This window comes from Anarrhichthys ocellatus, unplaced genomic scaffold (genome assembly GCF_004355925.1).
Source record: "Anarrhichthys ocellatus isolate YVR2014 unplaced genomic scaffold, GSC_Weel_1.0 scaffold107, whole genome shotgun sequence".
In the NCBI taxonomy this organism is placed as follows: Eukaryota; Metazoa; Chordata; class Actinopteri; order Perciformes; family Anarhichadidae; genus Anarrhichthys; species Anarrhichthys ocellatus.
Genome location: NW_022280137.1, coordinates 450,973 through 460,947, shown reverse-complemented (window position 1 = coordinate 460,947; position 9,975 = coordinate 450,973).

Here is a 9,975-nt window from a genome sequence, read left to right as displayed (position 1 = left end):
ACACACACACACACACACACACACACACACACACACACACACACACATTTGTATTTCTATACTTGTGAGGATGATCATTTACATATTACATTTTCTAGCTCTACCATCACCTAACTGTAACCTTAAAGCAGCACTATTATGTTTGTTGGGCCATTTGGGGGCAGCAGAACAAGCTACAAACAAAATACTGACACAGTGTTAGCAGAAAGCCGCCTTTTCACACACATCCAGCAGACACAGAGCAACATAATCATCCACCTGATGAATATAAGTCCAGTACTCACTGCCTGATGCTACTATGAAGTGAGAGGAGACTGAACAGAAACAGCAGAGTTGCAGGCCATACAACCAAAACAGTGAGCTAAAAGACGCTAAAACGCTCTGTAGAGCTGAGGGGACCTGCAGTGTCAGGTGATAATTCTCTGTACACATATGAGTATCACAAAGCTTTTTTTTTTTGGGAGTTGGAGAGTTTTAAATTGAATCCTTGTTTTTTTCCCTTGCCAAATAAATCTTGAAATGATTTTATCCAATTCAGAGAATTGTTTTGGGGGAATTTCTACAGGAAGTGCTTGAAGTAAGAACAGATATCTTGGGAGAATATTCATTTTTACAGAGTCAATCTTTGGCTCAGTCTGAGGCAAGAAATAGAGTTCCATCGATGTATGTCATCTTTAATTTTTGTTAAGAGGGGGGTGTAATTTATCTCTGCCAATGTTACATCAGTACTTCCAGTATCACAGCTATGCATTCTATGGCGATCTCTCTTTAGCACAATGAAATAGTCTGTCCTTGAGTATGTATCATGGGGGCATGAGTAAAATGTATAATCACGGCCTAATGGGTAAAAATCTCTCCATAGATCTAATATGCCCAGTTCTGCCATTAGAACATACATTTTTCCATGCAACGATGTAGTGGTGACCTTTTTTGATGAATCTAGTTTTGGATTAAGACGGATGTTCCACTCTCCACCACATATAACAATTCCTGAGGCCCCTATCATTAAATCAAATATCTTTCTGTAAAAGCCAAAATCACTTCCAGGGGGGTCATAAATGTTACATAAAGTTATTGTAACTCCATCTATTTTTCCAGAGACTATTATATATCTTCCCTCCTTGTCTGTTACGTTTATAGTTCAAATTATACTTTTTGTGATATTAAAATTGCTACGCCTCTCCTACAGCCTGATTTAGAAGATGAATAATATACCATTGAAAACCTCATTCTCTTTAATTGTCATGTTCTGATGGGGTGAGGTGTGTCTCTTGCAACAGCACAACATTTACCTTTTCCTTTTTCATTTCTGACAGTATTTGACTATTCAGTTCATTGAGAATGCTTCGCAGGCTAGCTTTGGAGCTATCCTCTTCATGTGCGTATGGGCCCGGAGAGCTGCCTCGGCTGTCTTGTCCCAGGATCGTATTCTGTCCTGTTTGTGGTCGTCCTACTTCTAGTAATAACCCCTTTCTCCATTATTAAACAAAAGTTGCACTGGTATTGGCAAAACTACCGGTTTTTGGGGTTATTTCACAAAACCTTCAAGGAGCTCGAGAATTAAGCCGTCATCCTCTCAGTGGCGGAACCGGAAGGCCACAAAGTGCAGCTTCAACTGCAAAGATGAGATGGTGAGGACCAGACATAATGTCCCCAGTCTGCAAAAACATCCTTCAAGGTGTAAAAATCAAAGTGGTCCTAACAGAGATCATTGACACACAAAGCAGTGCTGATTGCAGTCATCTTTATGGAGAAAGGGAGGACTAGACACCAGTTAAAAACCTTTTGTCTCACAGGTTGACGCAGACATCCCATTTTATAGAAGCGGACCTTCTGGCACGGCTTTATGTGTGTGTGTGACTGCAGATGTAATGAACGTTAGTATGTTCTAGCTTGTCCTACTGACACATTAACTATCTATTTGAAATCTGTGCTGAAAACTCAGACACGCACAAGTCCAGCTGAAGTTCTCACACTCAAAGATTTGAAACTGGGAAGAGGAGGAATACTAGAACGTGCTCACACACACACACACACACACACACACACACACACACACACACACACACACACACACACACACAAACACACACATACCGGATAAATAAAAGGAGCCTCAGCAATGTCCATGACTACTGAGCAATACGCCTGTTGATGAAGAAGGTGAAATGTGGTTGAAAGTGCCTAAAAAAGCTGTTAAATAGACCTTATTCAAAGCTTGTGACTTGTGAATCCAGGACATTGTCATTGTTTTGGGGTTAACGCCAGCTGAATCCTGTTTGGGGTTAGTTTCAGGCAACAAAAGCACTTCGGCTGATGTTTTGGAAAGATTTTTGTGAAATGTTAATAAAGAAAACATGTCCTGTCTCAGGCTTCAAGTCATGGTTGACTTTTTCAAAATCAAACGAAGAACACAATCTTTCTTTCCTTAGCCTGAACCACATGCTTTGAATGCCTGAACAAGAGTGTATGTGGCGGATATGGGAGGGAAATAAAACGCTACATTTCTTTCAAAACTTATAGAGATAGAGCGCAATTAAGTCCCGCCCACACCGAAGGGGAAAACAAAATGTTGCGCTTCATTGACCTTGTATTGCGTGAAGGTACCTCCTGGTCAATTGCGTCTGTTGGTATGTCTCTCTATCTCTCTGTATCTCTGTAAGTCATGCTAAAGCATTTTCTCAGAAACTTGTGTCATAGTGGAATGTGTTTAAATCAGAAAGGCTATGCATTATTGTGTTTGCAAGTGCCTTAGCTAACAAAAGTAGCTTGCTAACACATTGCTAACATTATCTCGCTAAAAGCTAACTTGTCCCATCATTATTTCACTGATCACCGGCCACTCTGGTAGACATGGGGTGCTAAAATAATCCTTTGACATGCTGAAATCTAACGTTTTTAGCTAGCTACAGGCATTTTGTTAGTGTTGTATCTCTTGGTAGCATTTTGTGGCGCAGATTGTTTTCCCCTCCAGTCGGCGTTTTTCTTTTTCATTATTTTAAACTGTATTTTATTAAATTATCAAATCTTTGTTTTACTAACTAATAAGCTGTTGATCAACTGATCAATGTTCCTGCCTGGAGCAATACACAGTGACTTTCATACGGAGTTACAACATATCTGCACATATAATCATATCAATGAAAGCTATTATTATTATTTGGGAAGAGGTACAAGCATTTTGTCAGTTAATCTTGTTTCCTGTTTCCTTAAATCAACATAACTAAATAACCACAATAATTATGACCCTACTTCCACAAAATGTATTACTTAATTCACTTGTCATTTGCCAGCTGGAAAAATGTATTTCTGCGTGGCTAGAGAACGGGTGTGTTGCACTGGCAATGTTCTCCTCTGTGTCATAACCTCACTTTCTGTGTGAGGGGAAATTTCCTGTAACATTATCCTGAAATACACGCTGGATGTCTGGGAAATGTTTTCAGAATGTCACAGTTTCAGCTTTCAACAGAGACGGATTCAACATCTGAAAATAAAAATGTCAACTGATCAAAATGACAGAGCTGGAAATATGAATGAGCGGTCACGTCTATCTTTGTCCGTTCGTCAGCCTCGCCCTCTTCCTCTGTTTCTCTCGCTCAGACAGAGAACACAGATTCCTCTCATTCTCCAAGTGGTAATTTCCTCTCTATTGATTGACGTGTCCTGTTAAAGTTATGACAAAAGAGCCTGTGAACACACACTCACCTGAGAGGGATTGAGTGACTTACACACACACAAAGGTCAGTGCAGAGTTTATGCAGAGCTTCCCCTTGTATGTTAGAAAGCATAATAAGAGTAAATGATAACAGAGGATATGAGAGATTTGATTTCAACTGCCTTCCTGTGGAAAAGGGACCTTACGATTGATTCAGTTATACTGTCCTGTGTACAACTGATACAATATTTAAAGAAGTTATATGTAAAGGGATACACAGTCATCTATCACTATGCCCCAGTGAAGCAGCAGCATTACCCACTTGCTTCTGAAAATAATACTGTGAACATGTATATATACTGTAGGTCTATGCATGTCCTAATGTCAGTTTCGCAAATTGCTAAGCAAAAGCTAATTGACCATCTGACAAGCAGTTCTGAAGAAGTATACTGGCAGCTCAAGCAGTCGATTTACCAAAACCTCTGAAAATCTATGAAAATGAACAATCAGCTAACCTGGAAAATACTTTGTGATTTGGGTAATCTGACCCTTAAAGCATTCAACTGAAAACGTTTCACATTCATTTGCTTGTGGTCTGCATAAGAATTCCACACACGAACAGACATACTCGTAATGTGACATCACGTTGTATTGCGTTGTCCTTTCTCTCCTGTTAATTTGTGTTTCCAGTTGAAGTTTGTGTTTCCACTTTGCAACGGTTGATAGAAAGCATGAAATTTGCCAGATGTCATGAGCGTGTTTTTCCATTTAATTAGGCTACAAATTGTTGCGCAACTCTTCCATGCACTTAAAAAAAAAGTGTTGCCTCGACTGGTGAGCTGATCTTCTCTGTGGAGAACCGGGCAACTGACCAAACTCTTTACTTCTAATATTGCTATCTTTGCTGTCACTACTGCTGTATTTCAAATTAGTACTCAAAGGCTGTATTCGCTCTGTTCAAGCCAAATAGCAACACAGAAATGTATCACTTGAGACACTTCAGTCTCATAAAATGATTTTCCTATTAGCCAACAAGCCTCAAAGTCCTTCGGAGTAGAAGGAATTTGTGCAAGTAAATCACCCGACAACTTGATATGAACATGTTATTACAGTAGTTCAGTGTTCTGATCGTGTAGTGGTCGTGTTCTGGTAAATTTGATTCCAACCTGTGGATGTTAAGGATGTAATAGGAGACAGAGCCCCGGAGGCTTCTTATCAGGGCCATCAGCAGGTGGGCTTTTACTTTATAGATGCAAACACACACACGCATGCAAATGCACACATATACCGAAACGGCTTCAGGATAAATACCTGAGAGCCAAGAGCCGCAATTCCAGCCCCCACCCCCAACACACACACAGTAGTGTTTTTATGACTTTTTGGGACATTACACTGGTTTACATGAATTTTCTGGAGACTTACCCGAACGATAAGTCTTCACCCTTCACCAAGTCTTCACCCTTGAATTTAATGATTTACGTTACTGTCCCCCTTTTGTGCCCCAAGAGTCCCCACAATGTGACTGTGAAATCAGACTTATGTCCTCACAAGACAGGTAAAACACACTAACACACACACATTCACTCTTACATACCTCGGAGTAAAGCGAGCGTAGCCGAGCACTTGCAGCTCACCCCCTACTCCACTCCTTAAATTTAATCTGATTTCACATTGAGAAATACAGGCACACACACACACACACACACACACACATACATACACAGGATGGAGGGGAGGGCGTGTAGGGTTTCTGCATTGAAGCCTTGTGTAAACACCTGCCAGTAATCTACAAACTGAGATGAATCCAGATGAAACAGAACCTGTTCTTAAACTTCCTCTTACAGTCTGTCTCAGTCTGCTTCACATCTCGGCCACACTCGACTCCGCGATGCGCTGATAGGAGCCTGGCAGTTCGGATGCGATTCCGCATGTTGAATGCGAACCGCCGTCGCTCCACATGATTGTTACATGATTGCTGCACTTCTCCCGCACTGTTACTCAACCCTCTAAAGGACCCGTGTGGAGGATCAAGCGGCAGCACTACACAGGATGCAGGGTGGGGATTTTCTGCAGCGCTACCACAAAAGACCGGAGGCCGTGATTATGATAAAAGCCCATTTCATTCTCCTCGTGGCCTGATTCCAAGCCACTGGTTTACCAAAAGTATCTCAAGGATCATAGTGCCGAAGCCAGCCTGTGGGTCGACAGACCGAGGTGCTAGTTCTTATAGCTGTATCATGGCAGTCATCCATGTCTTTTACATTTTTTTGTTCTTTTTGTCCTTCTATCTACTTTGTCGCCCTCTTAAAGGAGCAAACATTTTCCCAAAACTAAACAAGATGTTGCATTTTTGTGGACGGAGAGTAGGTGGAGGCAGAATAATTCTCTGAACACGTGGCTAGCAAGTTTGGTTAGCTTGTGTACAGTCATCTACTCTCCGCAAGTGTTGCTTGAGAAAGTTAACCATTAACCAACAGGACCCTATTAGCAGAACAGAACAGCGGTTTATAATTCTATGAGGAAGGATGTCACAGTCCTGGAAATGCATTGCGTTGCGTTGCAACATCATTTAAAAGTTGAGCCACTTTCAGCATTTTTGCCAAATTAGCGTGTTTATTTTGCCGGAGCTCTCAGCGTCAGGACCCTGCTGTGCCAACAAAGTCTGTCTTTCTATCTGATGTTTGATCTTTCCTGTAATGCTGACAGCGCGTTTTCTATTTGCGAAGAAAACAGAGAGAGGGGGAACACAAGAGAGAAGTTTTTGACTGCCAGCGAGAGTGTAAACCAGCTGCAAACATGTTTTATGTTTAAGTCCGCTTATTTCTTTTGGAGATGTTTAGAATTTTAGAACCTCAACGAGCACACCACATTTATAAATATGCAAATTGGAATCGGCTACAGAAAACTTCCAGAGAGTAAGGAGACTTTTTCACACTTTTGGCGGATGGCCCTGAATTGTTTTGCTGGAGGCCTCTGCATTGTGATCCAGCTGTGCCAATGCAGTGCAGTCACTGAAATAAATGACGAGGCTGCACTTTCCTGTGATTACCTGTCAGTAATGCTGAGAGCAGAGTGAGATTTTACCAGACAATTGTCATAGACCTTCTGTGGAAAGTATAATAAAAAAAATCATATGTGAGAAGAACAATCCCTAATCAAAGATTTCCTCAAAATCAGTGAGAATAGGTGGTGTAATTTTCCACTGATTGTCGTCACTCTGAACATGATTGCCTGTCATGAACACCAGGACCGCGGACAGAACACAGCACTCGTGCTGGTTAGTGAAGGTATCGTCTTCCAGCTCCACACCCTGTGAGAAAAATCCTGTTTTCCTTTCTCTTTTTGAATGGAAAGCCATTTTACATTCTTTCGTGAGGATTGAGGGAGAAGCCACGAAAGGGTAAAAAGACACTCTAATGGCAGTATCAGAGCACAATAATGATAGATGCAGGTTTCAGGCCTAATCCGCAAGGGATGCATATAAGGGGCATGATGGCACCGATATGACCATTAAGGAATGCGTTGCTGCCATCGCCGCCGTGCTGCTGCCGATGGGGCCGCTGATTGACGGCTCAGCGCGGACCAGCCTGGTGAGGTCAGGTTTCTGGGATGAGATCCATTTGCCTTCATTTACATATCAATCTACCAAACTGGAGGCTGGGATTATGTACAAATTGTCATTTCATTGCTATTCAGAGTGTCGTGTGAGTGTATCGCTGGTTATATGTCCTCTACATGAGGAATGTTTCTGCCGGCTGTCAAGTGGAGACTGAGTAGGTGTGTGTGTGTGTGTGTGTGTGTGTGTGTGTGAGACAGACAGAGAGCAAGTCTTCCTCCTAACTGATATGATGTTTGACATTTCATTTACTGCTCCTGACCGGAGAGGTTAATAATGCTACCAAAAGCAATCAGAGCTAGCCACACATACACAGCACAGGCACGGATACGGTGCATGCGCTCGAACACACACACACACACACACCCACCCTAATGCATTCCAATCACGTTAACCTAGTTAAGTGGCCATAAATAAGATGTCATTTTAAACTGGGAATTTGAAAACTGTCTCCAAAACTCATCTCCTCATCAACAAGCTCTTCCCCAGCTTTGGACAGCAAAGCCAGTGTGCGCACACAAACACAGTTAGAGTCAGTCCAGTTGCCTGCAGAGCGATTCTGATACCTGAACTTGCATATTAGCCAATAGCGAGTACGGATCCGATACTAGTGCGTTAGGGTTATACATATTTCACCCCTGTCTTGGAACCGTCCCAATGATAAACAATAATTTCAACCGGATCCGTGAAGTCAGTGTAAAGCGTCAAAAAAATCGAAATGTTATCCTTTTACTTTGTTATTGTCATCTATAGTCGGTTTTGCATGCATGTATGTATGCATAAAAAACACAATTGAAATTATTAGGAATTTATTCAATTTTTTAATATTTGCTTTGATAAAAAGAAAATCTTGTCATTAGTAATTTTAATGATGTAACACAAGCTGCTTAGAGCTAGTATTAGGAAGTGAAACATCTCCTTCAATGTTTCAACGACAAGACTCTGTAATATATAAACTTTACAACCAGCAATGCTGTTGCTCCTGCATAGCTCTGTATCACTCCCTCCAGGAAATAGAAGACACCATGGTTCTTCTGTTACTGATGGATTTATTGGTCTTGGACGACATACAAAATGACCTCGCATTCGCTTCACACACAAACTGTAGACACGCAAATGTGCACGACGAAACATGAAACTGAGTCCACTTGAACGCCATTAAATATTCAAAAAACGTAATACGTAATACAATATTACTTTAACCTTAAATCTTTAAGCGGAGTATAAAAACCTCTGCTGCCTCACACGTCTTCTTGGAGGACATTGCCACGACTAAATGTGTTAACATAGGACGTAAATATAGTTCCTATGTAGTGTTAATACAAACTAAATCAATATTCGTGGAAACAAGATGTATAAATATAAATATTTAAACAAATGACGTAAATAATAATGATGACAGTAAGTGAAAAAGTAAGTGCACTCTATTCGACCTACAAGCAGCGAGTCGACTCGTGGTCCTCTCAACTCATGGACTTCTAGGGGGCAGCCCCTGTTACCACTCTCTATTACACACACACACCTACTCACACACGTACAGATGAGCTCAGTGTGTGTGGTAGCTGTGAACTCATGAGAGCCGCCAGTGTAAACGGGAGGGAGGATTTCTTGTTGTTGTAGTGCAATAAGGGTGACGATCAACAGGCGGAGATAATGGAGCTGAGTCTCATCTTGCCAAGGTAATCACACACACACACACACACAGAAGCCTCCCTACCACTTCTGACCTGAACACATGCATAAATAAATTACATCAGTTGTATAGATTACCATTACAAATCCTTTCCTTTTCATCAAACACCATATGTCTGCAGCTTGTGGACTAGTGTCCCTTCTATCAGCATCCAAAAATAAGCACCTTAAGCAGGCGTGCGTGTGGAAAATGAGACAGTGAAGCGGTACATGGTTGAAGCTTAAACTTTTGGGGATTTTTTTTGGGGGTGGGGGCCTTGGGGACCCTCATGGTTTGGGAGAGGAATGGGAGAACGACGGGAGGTTTAGATTGAAGAGGTTGCAGGTGGGACATGTGCCAGTGTGTGTGTGTGTGTGTGTGTGATGGGGCCCAGCGTCTGGCCAGCAAGAGTACTCTCCTGACAGGCATTACATTTCAACCACAGATTGAAAACTGGTCCTGAAGCAGAGAGCTGCAGACAAAGGGAGATTGAGGGACGACTGGTTGAAGACAAAATTGAGACCATGTTTTTTATTTAGTAAGAAAGCAAAGAGGGAGATGCAGGAGAGAAACTTCAGGCAAACAAACAACTACTGAACACACTTTTATACACTTTAATGCGTATGGACAGCTAATTTTATTTAACTTTACTTTGCCATTAAATACAAAGCAATCAATTAATACAAACACAGCTATGCTAGCCGCTCTGTGAGGCTGCACAGCGGTGCTTCGAGCTAAATGCTAATGTCAGCGTGCACAACATAACATGCTCACAATGGCAACGCCAGCATGTATGGCAAGTACGACGTTTACTGGGTTCGCCATCTTTGTTTGGCATGTTAGCCTGCTAACAAAGTGTAGCTGAGGCTGAATGTCATTAGTTTAGCAGGTTGTTTAGCCATGAATCGAAAGTATTCAAAGAAAAGTCTTTTCTACTAGCGAATAATTAACATGTGCAACATAAATATCTGAGAAACATTGAGATGAACGGCCTTTTTTCGCCACCGACTTGATTGCCGGCACGTGAAGTTT